Below are 13,574 nucleotides of genomic sequence, written 5' to 3'. Positions count from 1 at the left end.
GAATTGTGAATGTGAATTGTGATTAATGTAAATACCTTCTGATGTTCATTTGTGTTTACTCCATGCTATAACTAGTAAAGAAAGAAAGATATGATCGTTTCTTGTGGTGCTAGAACTGAGGCGCTACAGCAATCTTTCATGGCACTTTAAAGAGCCACAAAACAGTATTTATTGTTTGAATAAAAAAAAATAATACATTTGAATGCTGAGACTTTGTTTCATACCTTAAGTAATCTGCTCTGTCTTGTCTTTCGGTGCGTTGTCAGTTTTGTCTTTGCTCTGCGATTTATTTTTCACTGCGTGAGAACATGACGTGTGGTGTGAGAGCGGATGGTTTGCATTTAGCTTTTTAGGACTATCTTTTTTGTAATTAGCTGACCTAGATATAACTAGCAAAAATTAGTAGTCATACAAGTCCTAATACATTCAATTCTAAACAAAAAACAACATTTCTCAAGCCATTTCATGCTGACATTTTATGCAGTGGTTGTGTGGCGTTATCGAGTGATAGACATGGCCTGGCGAGCTCTCTTGCTGATGCTTGGGATTTTCAGACTTTTATCTAATAGTGGAAGCTGGAACTGCCTGGGGCAGAGTGTAACTCAGGTGTGAAAGTGGAAGATGAGACACCATGACTTATCCTCCTCACTTCCTGGAAAACACCGCTTTGAGATCACCGTGGATGAGCAGTTCGACCTCTCATGTGCAGTGGCATGATGAGTTTGTTGACATCTGAGTGCCAAATAAGAGCAGAATTGTACGTTCGGTGAAGGAAATGCGAGTGCCTGTGCAGAACTCCACCACAATGCTGGAGCGCCGTGGATTGTTGCCAGTGTGTTTCTATGCAGTTGCTAAGATACTTCCTCCACCAAAATGTCGCTGGCAAATTTTTGTCAACATTTGTTGAGAGAACGACATCTTGTTAATGCTTGTTAATGTAACTGCCAATGCACATTTGTGATCAGCTGTACAAATACACTGAAATAAAAACGTATTCAGTCTCAACGTGGAACAACATGAAAAGACATCTTAGCAGCAGAGGAGTTCACAACTGTTACTAGGGCAACCAGAACAAGGAACGCCTACTAGAAACTGAGCAGAACAGGGACTGGCGACATACAGCGACCAAGTACTGGCAGTGTGAACAAGGCTTTAGTGAGTGTGGAGGACTGGAAAGCAAATTGTCATTCAGTGACTGAAATGCAATATAGACAGGCTTTTTGTTGTTGGAAAAAAAGGAAAAAAAAATGTTTATTGATGTGATGGGACACTTAAGACTGGAGTAATGATGCTGAAAATTCAGCTTTGCATCACAGGAATAAATTATTACTTCTGTTTATAAAATGCATTTAAATTGAAAAACAGTTATTTACAGTCAGTTACAATCAGAGTTGCATAAAAATATCCTGGCTCTTCAAAGCTTTATAATGGCAATGAACGGGTATTGAGATTTTGAAGCATAATAAAGTGCATCCATCCATCATTAATACTGTATCTGTAATATCAGAAAAATATCCATATGAAGTGATGCATGCGGAAGCGCAAAGGAGAGAGCAAAAGAAAACACCGATCACGAATTAGAAGCACAAAACAAGGATTTGCAAAAGAAAAATGTCAAAAGATTTTGATGCAAGCCAAGAGGAGACTGGTTTTCCTTTGCTGTAAACAAAACTTGGTTCTCACGAGACTAGCATATTCTGACCGTAGTGTACGCTATGCCTACAGCGGGGGGAAAAAAGTATTTGAAAAATGATTATTCCCCTGCTGATTTTGTATGTTTGCCCACTGACAAAGAAATGACCAGCCTATAATTTTAAAAATAGGTTTATTTGTACAGCAAATAATGCATTTAAAAAAATATATGTTATAAATTGATTTACATTTTAATGAGTGAAATAAGTATTTGACCCCTTCGCAAAACCTGACTTACTACTTGCTGGCAAAACCCTAGTTGGCAGAGGTCAGATGTTTCTTGTAGTTGGCCACCAGGTTTGCACACATCTCAGGAGGGATTTTGTCAGACTCCTCTTTGCAGATCCTCTCCAAGTCATTAAGGTTTTAAAGGCTGACGTTTGGCAACTCGAACCTTCAGCTCCCTCCACAGATTTTCTATGGGATTAAGGTCTGGAGACTGGCTTGGCCACTCCAGGACCTTAATGTGCTTCAACTTGAGTCACTCCTTTGTTGCCTTGACCGTGTGTTTTGGGTCATTGTCATGCTGGAATACCCATCCACGACCCATTTTCATTGAGGGTAGGAGGTTCTCACCCAAGATTTAACGGTATATGTCCCTGTTCATCATCTCTTTGATGCGGTGCAGTTGTCCTGTCCCCTTAGCAGAAAAACATCCCCAAAGCATAATGTTTCCACCTCCATGTTTGAGGGTGGGGATGGTGTTCTAGGGGGCATAGGCAGCATTCCTCCTCCTTCAAACATGGCGAGTTGATGCCAAAGAGCTTGATTTTGATCTCATCTGACCACAATACGTTCACCCAGTTCAGGGCCTGTACATGTGCTTTTTTTGCTCTGGAAAATTTCAGTCCTTTACAGTAGTGTGTTACCAATCGTTATCTTGGTGACTATGGTCCCAGCTGCCTTGAAATCATTAACAAGATCCTCCTGTGTAGTTCTAGGCTGATTCCTCACTGTTCTCATGATCACTGAAACTCCACGAGGTGAGATCTTACATAGAGCCCCAGACCGAGGGAGATGGACAGTTACTTCTTTCTTTTGCGAATAATCACACCAACTGTTGTCACCTTCTCACCAAGCTGCTTGGCGATGGTCTTGTAGCTCTTTCCTGCCTTGTGTAGATCTACAGTCTTGTCCCTGACATCCTTGGACAGCTCTTTGGTCTTGGCCATGGTGGAGGGTTTGGAATCTGATTGATTGCTTCTGTGGAGAGGTGTCTTTAATACAGTCCCTTTAAGTGAGTCCTCCTAATCTTAGCTCGGTACCTGTATAAAACACACCTGGGAGCCAGAAATCTTGCTGACTGATAGAGAATCAAATTCTTATTTCACTCATTAAAATGCAAATCAATTTATAACTTGAAATGCGTTTTTCAGAATTTTTTGTTGTTGTTATTCTGTCTCTCACTGTTAAAATAAACCTACCATTAAAATTATAGACTGATCATTTCTTTGTCAGTGGGCAAACATACAAAAGCAGCAGGGGATCGAATAATATTTTAATGATGGATGGATTCACTTTATTAGACTTCAAAATCTCAGCAGCCATTCACTGCAGTTATAAATCTTGGAAGAGCCAGGATATTTTTTTATATAACTCAGATTGTATTCGTCTGAAAGAAGACAGTCATATACACCTAAGATGGCTTGAGGGTGCGTAAATCATGGGCTAATGTTTTTGGGTGAACTATATCTGTGAACAAATGAACAAATTTATGTGCAGTATCAGTAGTCAATGCTTTTATTTCCATGCCTTTTCTTATATAGTAAGTTGGTTGAGATGGTTTTGCAGCCATTTTGCTGAACAGAAATCATACTTTGTATGATAAGCTGAATGCATTTCATGCAAAGAACACTATTTCCAGCATTACAGTTCTAATAAAACAAACATTTACAGGGAGATGCATCATCCAGTGTTTTCATTAGATTTTCTGCATGGCACCATTCAGTTCTTGGGTGACTTTCTAGCGAGTTCTGATGATGACTCATTCACCTTTCATTAGTATCAGATCAGTGACTCAGGCTTTATTTCGTTTACAGTGGCTTTTGTCAAGAGGCTTCTAATGAAAATATAAGGCGAGTCAAGGACAGCAGCGTGAAAGAGCGATTTCAAACCATCGACAGCACGGCGAGCTCTTTAAGTTCACAAAAACACATCCATCACCGCATGTGTCCGCTTCATTTCTCTGGCCACAAACCGGTTACTGGAGCACTGATAACACATCGAATTAAGCCCTAACTGAGTGGATGGAAAAAACTCACCAGCTGAGTCCACTCGAGGAGCAGACAATAAGAAGCGAAAATGTGCCCCCATGCAGCATTAATGCGGAAACTGGGATTTTAGTAAATGAATCTTACCGGCAAAACGATCTTATGAGAAAGGTCAGTGTGCCATATTGCAACCCAGCACTGCCCTGTGGAGGAAGAAGAGTATTCATCATAGCGGTCTCTCAAGGATTCTCACTGGCCCGATCTTTCCGCCCCAATTTTCCAGCCTTGGTGTGGAGAGAAATATGGCAGCCTGTTGTCTTTATCACCTTAATTGGTACAAATCTCAGCCGCTGCCGGACCAAGATGAAATGAGACCTGAAAATAGACTCTGGCCTCATGAGCGCCGGCTCCCAGGAGTGCTTCAAGACTGATAGATATGACACCGGTATATACTCTGCCACTGTCAATATCTCCCACAGTCACATAAAGTACTGATTTGTGCCACGTAAACTAGCTAACCACGACAAAACAAGCAACAAAGCAGATTCCTTGGCCTCTTTGTCATTTTGGTGACTGATAGTGATGGAGACAAAGCAGTAGACAGTTCTAGCATGTATGCTATGCGCAGTTACGATTTCAACAAGCTCTGCATACTATTTTGGAAAGCTGCAACTGGTTCAAGCTACTAGCAAACATCATATTAGCAGTTTTCACTTTTAAAACCCATTTATTTCAGCCTTTCGTTTCACTCACCAATTACTAAAGTCAGGCAGAGCACTCTATTGATTTTCTGTCTCCATTAGTAAAAGGCTGCAACGGTTCACATGCTAACTGTGTTTACCTTTAACCGTTAGGTTAGCCAGTGGTGTTTGCCAAACCAAGCGTCACTATTACTGTTGCTCATACTTAAGGCTCATATTCCCACACCATCTGTGCCTCAATTTGTGTGGCTTCTTACTCTACATTTCATTTTACATAATCAATGTTATGATAAATTACATTTACAGACTTGCATTTTCTTGAGAAATTGTAAAGCAATCTATATTTCTAATTCAGGCTTAATTTAAAGCAATTCAAATCTGTGTGCCACAAGCAAGAGTACAATAGCATAACAAAAGGGAGGTGCGGAGTGTTGATTCCCCAAACACTCTGACAGGAACACTTTCCTTGAAGTACAAAGTAATCCTTCAATTTCTGACACTTATTCTAAGCAATCTGTGAAGATCTCTGTTGTAGCTTTAACTTATGAGGCTTTATCACACTCTGACTCGTAATCTAGCATTTGAAGAAAAGTAGACAGTCAGAAGACGTTGTTCTTTACCCAGCACTTTTGTAAAGGAAGGACACAGAGTGACATTGTCAGACTTTCCTTTTAAAAATGCAGGTCAGAGTAGTCAGTTTCACTCCAAAGGGAAGTTTTATTGCACAAAGGCTGCTTTTTGCAGCATAGAAGACACAGGGTTCACAATATTATATTTGTCTCAGATGTTTTTCTTAAATTAAAATGCACTCAAGAGTCAATTATTGACATACACTACGGTTTTGGGGGGAGTATGATTTATTTAAAATACGTACTTACTTAATATTGAGCAAGGATGCATTTAATTGATCAAAAGTGTCAGTAAAGACATGTATAATGTTATTTAACATTTCTATTTAAAATAGAATCAGAATTATATGTCCTGTACTGTCAATATACAGTTGAGGTCAAAAGTTTACATAAACCTTGCAGAATCTGCAAAATGTTAATTATTTTACCAAAATCATACAAAATGCATGAGAAAATAACAGTTGAACTGATAAAATTGAGCCTATTCAAAAGTTTACATCACTGAATGATCCACAGCTGTGTCCTTTTGTTTAGTGATAGTTGTTCATGAGTCCCTTGTTCGTCCTGAACAGTTAAACTGCCCACTGTTCTTCAGAAAAAAATCCTTCAGGTCCCACAAATTCTTTGGTTTTTTAGCATTTCTTGTATATTTGAACCCCTTTCCAACGAGTGTATGATTTTGAGATTCATCTTTTCACACTGAGGACAACTGTGGGTCTCATACGCAAATATTACAAAAAAGTTCAAATGCTCACTGATGCTCCAGAGGGAAACACAAGGCATTAAGAGCCGGGGGGTGAAAACTTTTGAACAGAATGAAGATGTGTACATTTTTCTTATATTGCCTAAATATGATTTTTTTTTTTTCATTTAGTACTGCCTTTCAGAAGCTACAGAAGATACTTACATGTTTCCCAGAAGACAAAATAAGTTAAATTTACCCTGATCTTCAAATTCCAAAAGTTTTCACCCCCCGGCTCTTAATGTATTGTGTTTTCTTCTGGAGCATCAGTGAGTGTTTGAACATTCTGTAGTAGTTGCATATGAGTCCCTCAGTTGTCTGCCTGCTGTTTTTCAGAAAAATCCTTCAGGTCCCACAAATTCTTTGGTTTTTCAGCATTTTTATTTTTTCTGGTGGACTATATGAAAATGTGCTTTATGTGAAATATCTTATTCAGGTCAGTACTAAATAAAAAACATGCATTTTGTATGATCCACCTTTTTTGGTAAAATAATTAACATTTTGCAGATTCTGCAAGGTGTATGTAAACTTTTGACCTTAATTGTACTTTTTCCATACTATAGAAGTCAATAGCTACCGTCAGCTGTTTGGAACAACTTGAGATTGATTAAATGATGACAGAATTTTCATTCCATGAGATTAATGATTTTTTTTCTAATTCCTCAGTAAAACAAAGAATATGGATATTTATACATTTAAATCTAAATCTAAATTAGGTTACAAGTTCACAAGTTTAAATCACTCAGAATAATACAATTATAAGTAGCTGCAGAACTATTTTTGCTCACTTTGTATCTCTGTCTTATTACATAAGATGTTCTGAACAGCAGGTACATTTTGACTCTTTGAAGATATTAGTTAGTTGCAGAGAAAACGCTCCTCCTGAAAACATATGCCCATAAGACTCGTGTGCATAAATTTACATTTCAAAAACTTCCAGTTGCTTCACAACTGTGGAAACATCATCATTAGAACCAATTATTCCTGATAAACAAATATGAAGACTTGGCAAATACACTGCAATCATTTTAAATGTGTCCTAATTAGGTTAGCGCCAGAGTTTCACGCACTATTGGCGAACAGCCGCTTTTGGCCAAAATATGAAAAAGACAAAAAACAAAAACAAAAAAATGACGATGACCCTTTTTAGCTTGGAAAAACATTACAGGAGCACTTGATCCATATCTAAAACGACGGCTTTCTAATATTCTACTAGTTGCGAAAGCGTTGCACGCAACCTGCAGGAAATCCATGTAATTCTGACAGAAAACACAGCATCCCATTTCACCTTAAATCGTCTTTCCAAATTCAATCCGGAGAGAGCTGACGACAGTTTAGCAAGTAACTAATGGCGGATCCCACAGTGCATTTCAGCCACCTGTCATGTCTCAAGAGAGACAGGTAAACACAGACAGCGACAGTGACAAGTTCTGCATCCGGCGACAGTTTTGAAGGAAGGAGCTGATAGTCTGGCGAAAACAAGCCAATCAGAAGAGCGAATATGGATAAATAGGAGCGAGAGGCTGTTGGCGTCTGTGCGTAATTGCAAAATTACAGCGTTCGAGCCCCCGTGTTAATCGGGTTACTGCGGACGTAAGCGTGATGATTCATCCCCTGGATGATACTCTATATATCGGCTAGATGGTAAAACCGATTAAGTCCGGCCTCACTCAAACGGCCTAAACATGGGGCTGCATCTTATCCGTCTCGGATGGTTTTGCATTAACATTTGCGCAGACACGTAGCGTCGAGGCAAGGGATACAACCTTGATGGGATCAGCAAGGTCACGGTGAACAATTATGGGCTGCCTCATTACTTTGCTATGCGCTCTTTGGTTCCCATGGAAACCCTTATGAGGTGACAGATGAGTGGAGCTGGAGTTGGCCTCCCACGCGCCGTCACGTCGAGCATTCCCCGAAGACTCCACTCGCTGATAATAGTACGCCCAGGGACCGAGACGCATTGTTTAAAATAAAACAGCCATTAGGAGTGGGATGTTCGAGTGAGATATTGCCGTACACAAATAGGCCATTTTGCCATAACTGGGACATAGTTACAGAATAACAACAAGACCTAGATACGATGCTTTTTTTTTGTTCTTGTTGCAATAAAGAATGATTCATATTTTTGCTTGTTGCAAGGTTATAAATTAGAGCCTGATTTGACATAATCTTTGGGTAATTAAAGCAGCATTATTGTATTTTATTTATAGATGGTTTAGAGTTATGTTTAGGAATGTGAATTCATATCTTTAGCCATGTCGTTGTGGCTTTTACAAGAACAGCACTAACATTTAGATTTTGTCTTGTATTGACTGAGAAGTCAGTATGACACAAAAGATGTTTATCTTAATAATGCAAAATGTCAACAAACCAGTGTTCATTCAAGGAGACAGTTAGCAACCGTTCCTTACAAAAATACCCACGTACAACCATGTTTATTTGTTTACTACAGTGTTTCTGAATATATATGGATATACTGTATTTGTTTAGACCAGTGTTGTTTTAGTATTATTTATATACTATTATAGTTTTTATTAATATTTTGAATTAGTATTCATTTATATACTTTGAGGTTAATTTATATTTTTGTTTTACATTTTAGTAATTTTGTTATTTTTTTTAGATTTTTTTTTAAACATTACTATTTATATATTTTTTATTCCAGTTTTATTTTTTATTTTATTTCAAACTTTTTTTTTTAGTTTAGGTTTTTACATGTAATATTTTATAAATTTATTATACATTTATTTTTTATTTCAGTTTTATTTTATTTTTTAAGTTTAGTGCATTTTCCATCTAATATTAATATATATATATTTTTTTTAAGTTTATTTTAATTAGCAAAAAGGTTTTAATAGTTTACTATAGTTAACAATAACAACCCTGATTTGGACATAATACCATGATATTTTTGATGAACCCTGAAGTCTAAATACTGTGGCAGTACCATGGTATTTTAATGTATACTGAAATTCATGTACCATGGTATTTACATGGTTCTCCAAAGGCACTTAAAAATACCAGGGTACTACTATTGTACCTTTCTGTATTTTTTGGCAAGTTAACCATGGTACCTCAATATGGTAATCATTCAAAAACATAGTATATATCAAGTTATCCACAACTTGTGTATCAGGCTTACTACGAAAATGGTATTTCCTTATAAAAAAGTTCTCTGGCAGGACCAATTTAATACTTATTTACTTATTTAATAATATTCCAAAGTACTTCTCCATGTTTTTTTGCTTTTGTGTACATGAAAATGATAATCCTTCAAAAACATTGTATATGTCAAAGTATCATGGTATTAAAGTTTGCTATACCATGGTACCACCACAATACTTTTTATAAAGTGTATTTATGCATAAACTGCTTACCATGGTAAAGTTTTGCAAGGGCAGAGCAGTCTGGATTCGGTCACCTGGGTCATTTCAATCTTTCCAGCTCTCATCTCTTTCCTTTATGGCATTTTGATTTTGAATGGCACCATTCATTACAACGCTCCCAACAACACACGGTGAGAAATATTTCAGCCAGAGCTGTCTGTGGGACCCTGGACTTCCATAAAACCTGTCCAGACAGCTGTGAAGAAACTGACACATGAAGAGAAGAGATGAAACGCCTCATGAATAAAGGTGAAGAGTGAGTTAGTTATTCAGCAGCGTTTGAGTGATGCCAAAGGCTACAGAAAGAGGTGAGAGGAACAGGTTGAATGCAGCCAGGTTGAGGAGAAGCAGGGGGCTCTAGAGACCGACCGATCTCCCCTCAAGCGCAACGCTGCGCGTCGACGCGGCAAGTGTGTGGCACAACGTGACGTGACAAAACTATAACGCTCCCATTATAATTAACCGAGCTGTTTACACCTCAAGCAGGTGACGCGATAAAGACAAATCGCAGGTAAAGATGGTCTATTAACCACAGACTAGTGAAATTACTTTTAGATATATTTCATATTTAGATATATTAACTCATCGGTTGTTGCCGCAGAACTTATGCGTCTGAGAAACAAGTGCGCAGCCATCTTTAAAATGTTGTAACTGAACTTACGTTTTTGCGGTAGCTGTTGAAAATATAAGATATATAATGTACATCTTCGAAGCGGATGTCAGTAGACCGGAAGATTTTAAAATGAGTGGCTCATTCATAAATTCGTACGACTTTACCTTTTCTGTGAAACTACAGCGTACCCTTTTCACAAGGCTGTGATGACGCGTTTCAACGGTCATCATAATCATAAATCATTGAAAGTTTTTCATGTTTTGATTTTTTTTTTTTTAATATATGTACATTTATAACACTATACTTTATATTATCTCACCTTTTCATCAAATTACAAAAAAATAAAATAAATAAATAAATAGTTAACGCTAATGCGAGGGTGTTTCTAATGCAGAGTCAACGGGAGGGACAGTAAATTTGACATTGTTCTCTCTTCTGACTGCCATTGAAAGTCGTGAAAACACTATCGTGGAATTTTTCTTTTGCTATTTGAGCAAATGGGAATGCAAAAAATATATTTGTGGTACTCTCCTATTCACTGCTCTTGGATTTTACCCAACTATGATGACTTCCGCTATGGGAAACCTGGAAATATGAGAATGGTCCATCCGGAAGACAAAAGACAACGAGCGCAGTGCTGAAAAGAGGCGGGGCTACATAAGGTCTATATATGTTTCATTCTTTTTTTAATCTTCTTGTAGTGGACCTCTGTTGTGACACATACAGGACTTCTGCAATCTACATTTTTTCTTTTATGACAATCGGCTGAATTCGGATATATGTCACAATAGAGGGTTTGCACTTATGTCACAATTTGGTCAGTTAGCCAGATACGTGGCCATATTGGTGATACTGTCAACAACACTGAATACGTTGTTCTGCTAATTTATGCTGTCTAAACCATGGAAAAAACATGTGGAAGCTGTTAAATTGTATAGGGAATGACTTAGTAAGCAGGAAAAGGCGCATTGTGGAGCATTTTTGCTTTCAGTGTAGACAGACAAATTACTAAACATGATCAATTCACAACAAGTCATCAATTTATATTTGCAGGATGAGCAACATAATCAATTATTTTGGGAAAAATCTAATTTAGATGCAGCGCACTGCTGCGCTCTCTCTCAGCATGTGGACAAAAGATATTGGAAAGGAAGAATTTTGGTATTCAGTGTTGGAAGGTTAGTATTACCGTGGCTTTTAGACATGGCACTAAGGGAATGAGTTGGTTTTTGGAAACTGGAATAATACATTGAGTAGGAATACCACTGTGCATGAACATAGTATTCATGTGATACCGTAGTCATTTAAGATACACTATATACTGTGTGTATGGGGACTTTCTGAAAGTGAGAATGTGACAAATCAATACCTATCATTTTTCCATTCATATACTCCTTATCTTGAGGAAACTAAAACATAAAAATATCCTATAAGTGCAAATAACCCTTTGCATAAGACCTGATTATTGGCTGTTTTGAAAGGCCAGGAGGATTATCCGGCTTAGAAAATTAATCAAACACCTCTGTGAGGTTTTGAACATCTTGGGTTATTATTTATTCATATGAGAACCAAGCCAGTCGATATTATAATAAAACGCATCTTCATGCAACTATTGTCGGACTTCCATGGGGACTGGGGGGTTTCTGTTCATCTCGTGTCTGGCAGCGCTTCCATTCTGACCCGAAGCCAAGCGCGTTCTTTGAGATGAAATCACTGGGAATTGGACATTCAAACCCTGGAGAAGAACCGTGATGCTGCCATTAGTCAAAAGGTGGCACTGTTTCACTGCTCACTTCAAGCCCATATTTCATCTCACAAAGATGCTTCTGAAAGCGTCTTGAGATAACACAAAATGAGACAGATCTCCGTTTGAAGGCATGCCAAACAAAGGAATCTTGTACTAAGCATGACATTAGCTCGCCACTTTTAAATCACAGAGAGGAACAATAGATTGTTACACAATAAAGCCCAAAGTTTCACACTGAGTTAAATGTACCAAATGACATAATTAGCACACTGATTAAACTCATTTGTGGTGAGGGCTGATGGGCTGGGGTGGCTGAGTCTTGATGCACAGATAAGTGTTTCTATTTGGATGAAACCAGCTTGATTACAAGCTAAAATGTAACTGAGCGCTCAGCTGCCATCTGAGTACATCAACCACACATTTAAGCAGTTCAGGGATGTTATGGGTGGGTTAGAACTTGCGTTTTTGTATAAAATTTGCATATTACACAATATATAGAACAATGCAACAAAGACTTGACAATCTGCTTGAGGAGAAAACAACATCAGAGAAAACAGCAATCAAATGATGAGAGTCATCAGAACAGTCTTGTTTAACGTTTGAAAGATCTTTTTTATATCCAGAGCAGAAGTGGTTTTGCTTGCAGATTTTACATGAAAATCAAAAACACAAAATGCAAGAGCGTTGCGAAATGTTGTTTTTAATAAAATGGATCATAACCTCAAGTTGAGAACCTGAATATTTTAAGAACTTTAGGTGACATATTTATGAGTGAATCAAGATATGTAATGATAAAATACTGTAGGATGGGACGATTTAAAATAGATCTGATTGTAAAAATGTAGCCTTTCATATTACAGCTAAACCTGAAGGTGAGTTTGCAATGTTAGTCTTTGGAAAATCACTGTATATATCATCAGTAAACAATAAGACTATAAATGTGTATTAAGAAATTTCAATTTCATGTTGACTTTAACCTGTGTAGATGGAACAAATCATAAACGTTGTCTGAAAATAAACATGACTAATTCAGCAAACACAAGCATTGGCTTTCAATCACATTAGTACACATTTTCCTGTTCCTGACAAGGACCTTATGTTTGGAAACGTGCGTTTTATTTTATTTCAGTGCCGTTGACATTGACATATTCTTCGAAGATAACAAATGTCCATCCCGTAGGTGATCTAACCCTTTATCTGAAGTGCATTTCTGTAATATACACAAGCAAACAGTCACTTTTGTTTACTGTTTGCTCTCTCTCTCTCTGCTCCTGGATGCTGTAGCGGTATTCTGCTAAGCCGTGTAGAGTGCATTGTTTTATTGCTGGTGTCTGTCAATAGGGAGAGATTTGTTTTTAATAAAGCACCCAAACAAGCTGTTGAACAGCTAACTTTGCTTTTGCATGGAGGACGTCAAACGATGTGGCAAAACAAAGATATGCGGTCACCGTGACAAGCTGACAAGCAGGATGTAGTTCCATCCAAGAAAACATTCTTTGATTAAGTTGGTTTTGGGATTGGACTACATGGCTTTTCAGTACCAATGTATAAAAGTTTATAAAAGAATGCTAACTTACTACTTACTGTATGCAGTTTACTATTTTTTAAAACTTGAATATTGCAAGATGCAATGAAAGGAATTCACAATCCATTTGCTTCTATAATGTGACATTTATCAGTGAAACAAGAAATGCAATGGGACTTGGATATTGGCATAGGTTTTTTTTATTGTTTGATCATAATTATTGCTATAGGGACAGTTTGGCTGGATATTGGTAGGGATGTGTCATAGCATCCCTATGAAATTCTACACACTTGAAAATCATAACAAGCAATGTCTGACTTTGGAAA

Source organism: Labeo rohita, chromosome 11, assembly GCF_022985175.1.
Source record: "Labeo rohita strain BAU-BD-2019 chromosome 11, IGBB_LRoh.1.0, whole genome shotgun sequence".
In the NCBI taxonomy this organism is placed as follows: domain Eukaryota; kingdom Metazoa; phylum Chordata; class Actinopteri; order Cypriniformes; family Cyprinidae; genus Labeo; species Labeo rohita.
The sequence above is the reverse complement of the archived record's forward strand: the minus strand, read 5'-3'. Positions refer to the sequence as shown.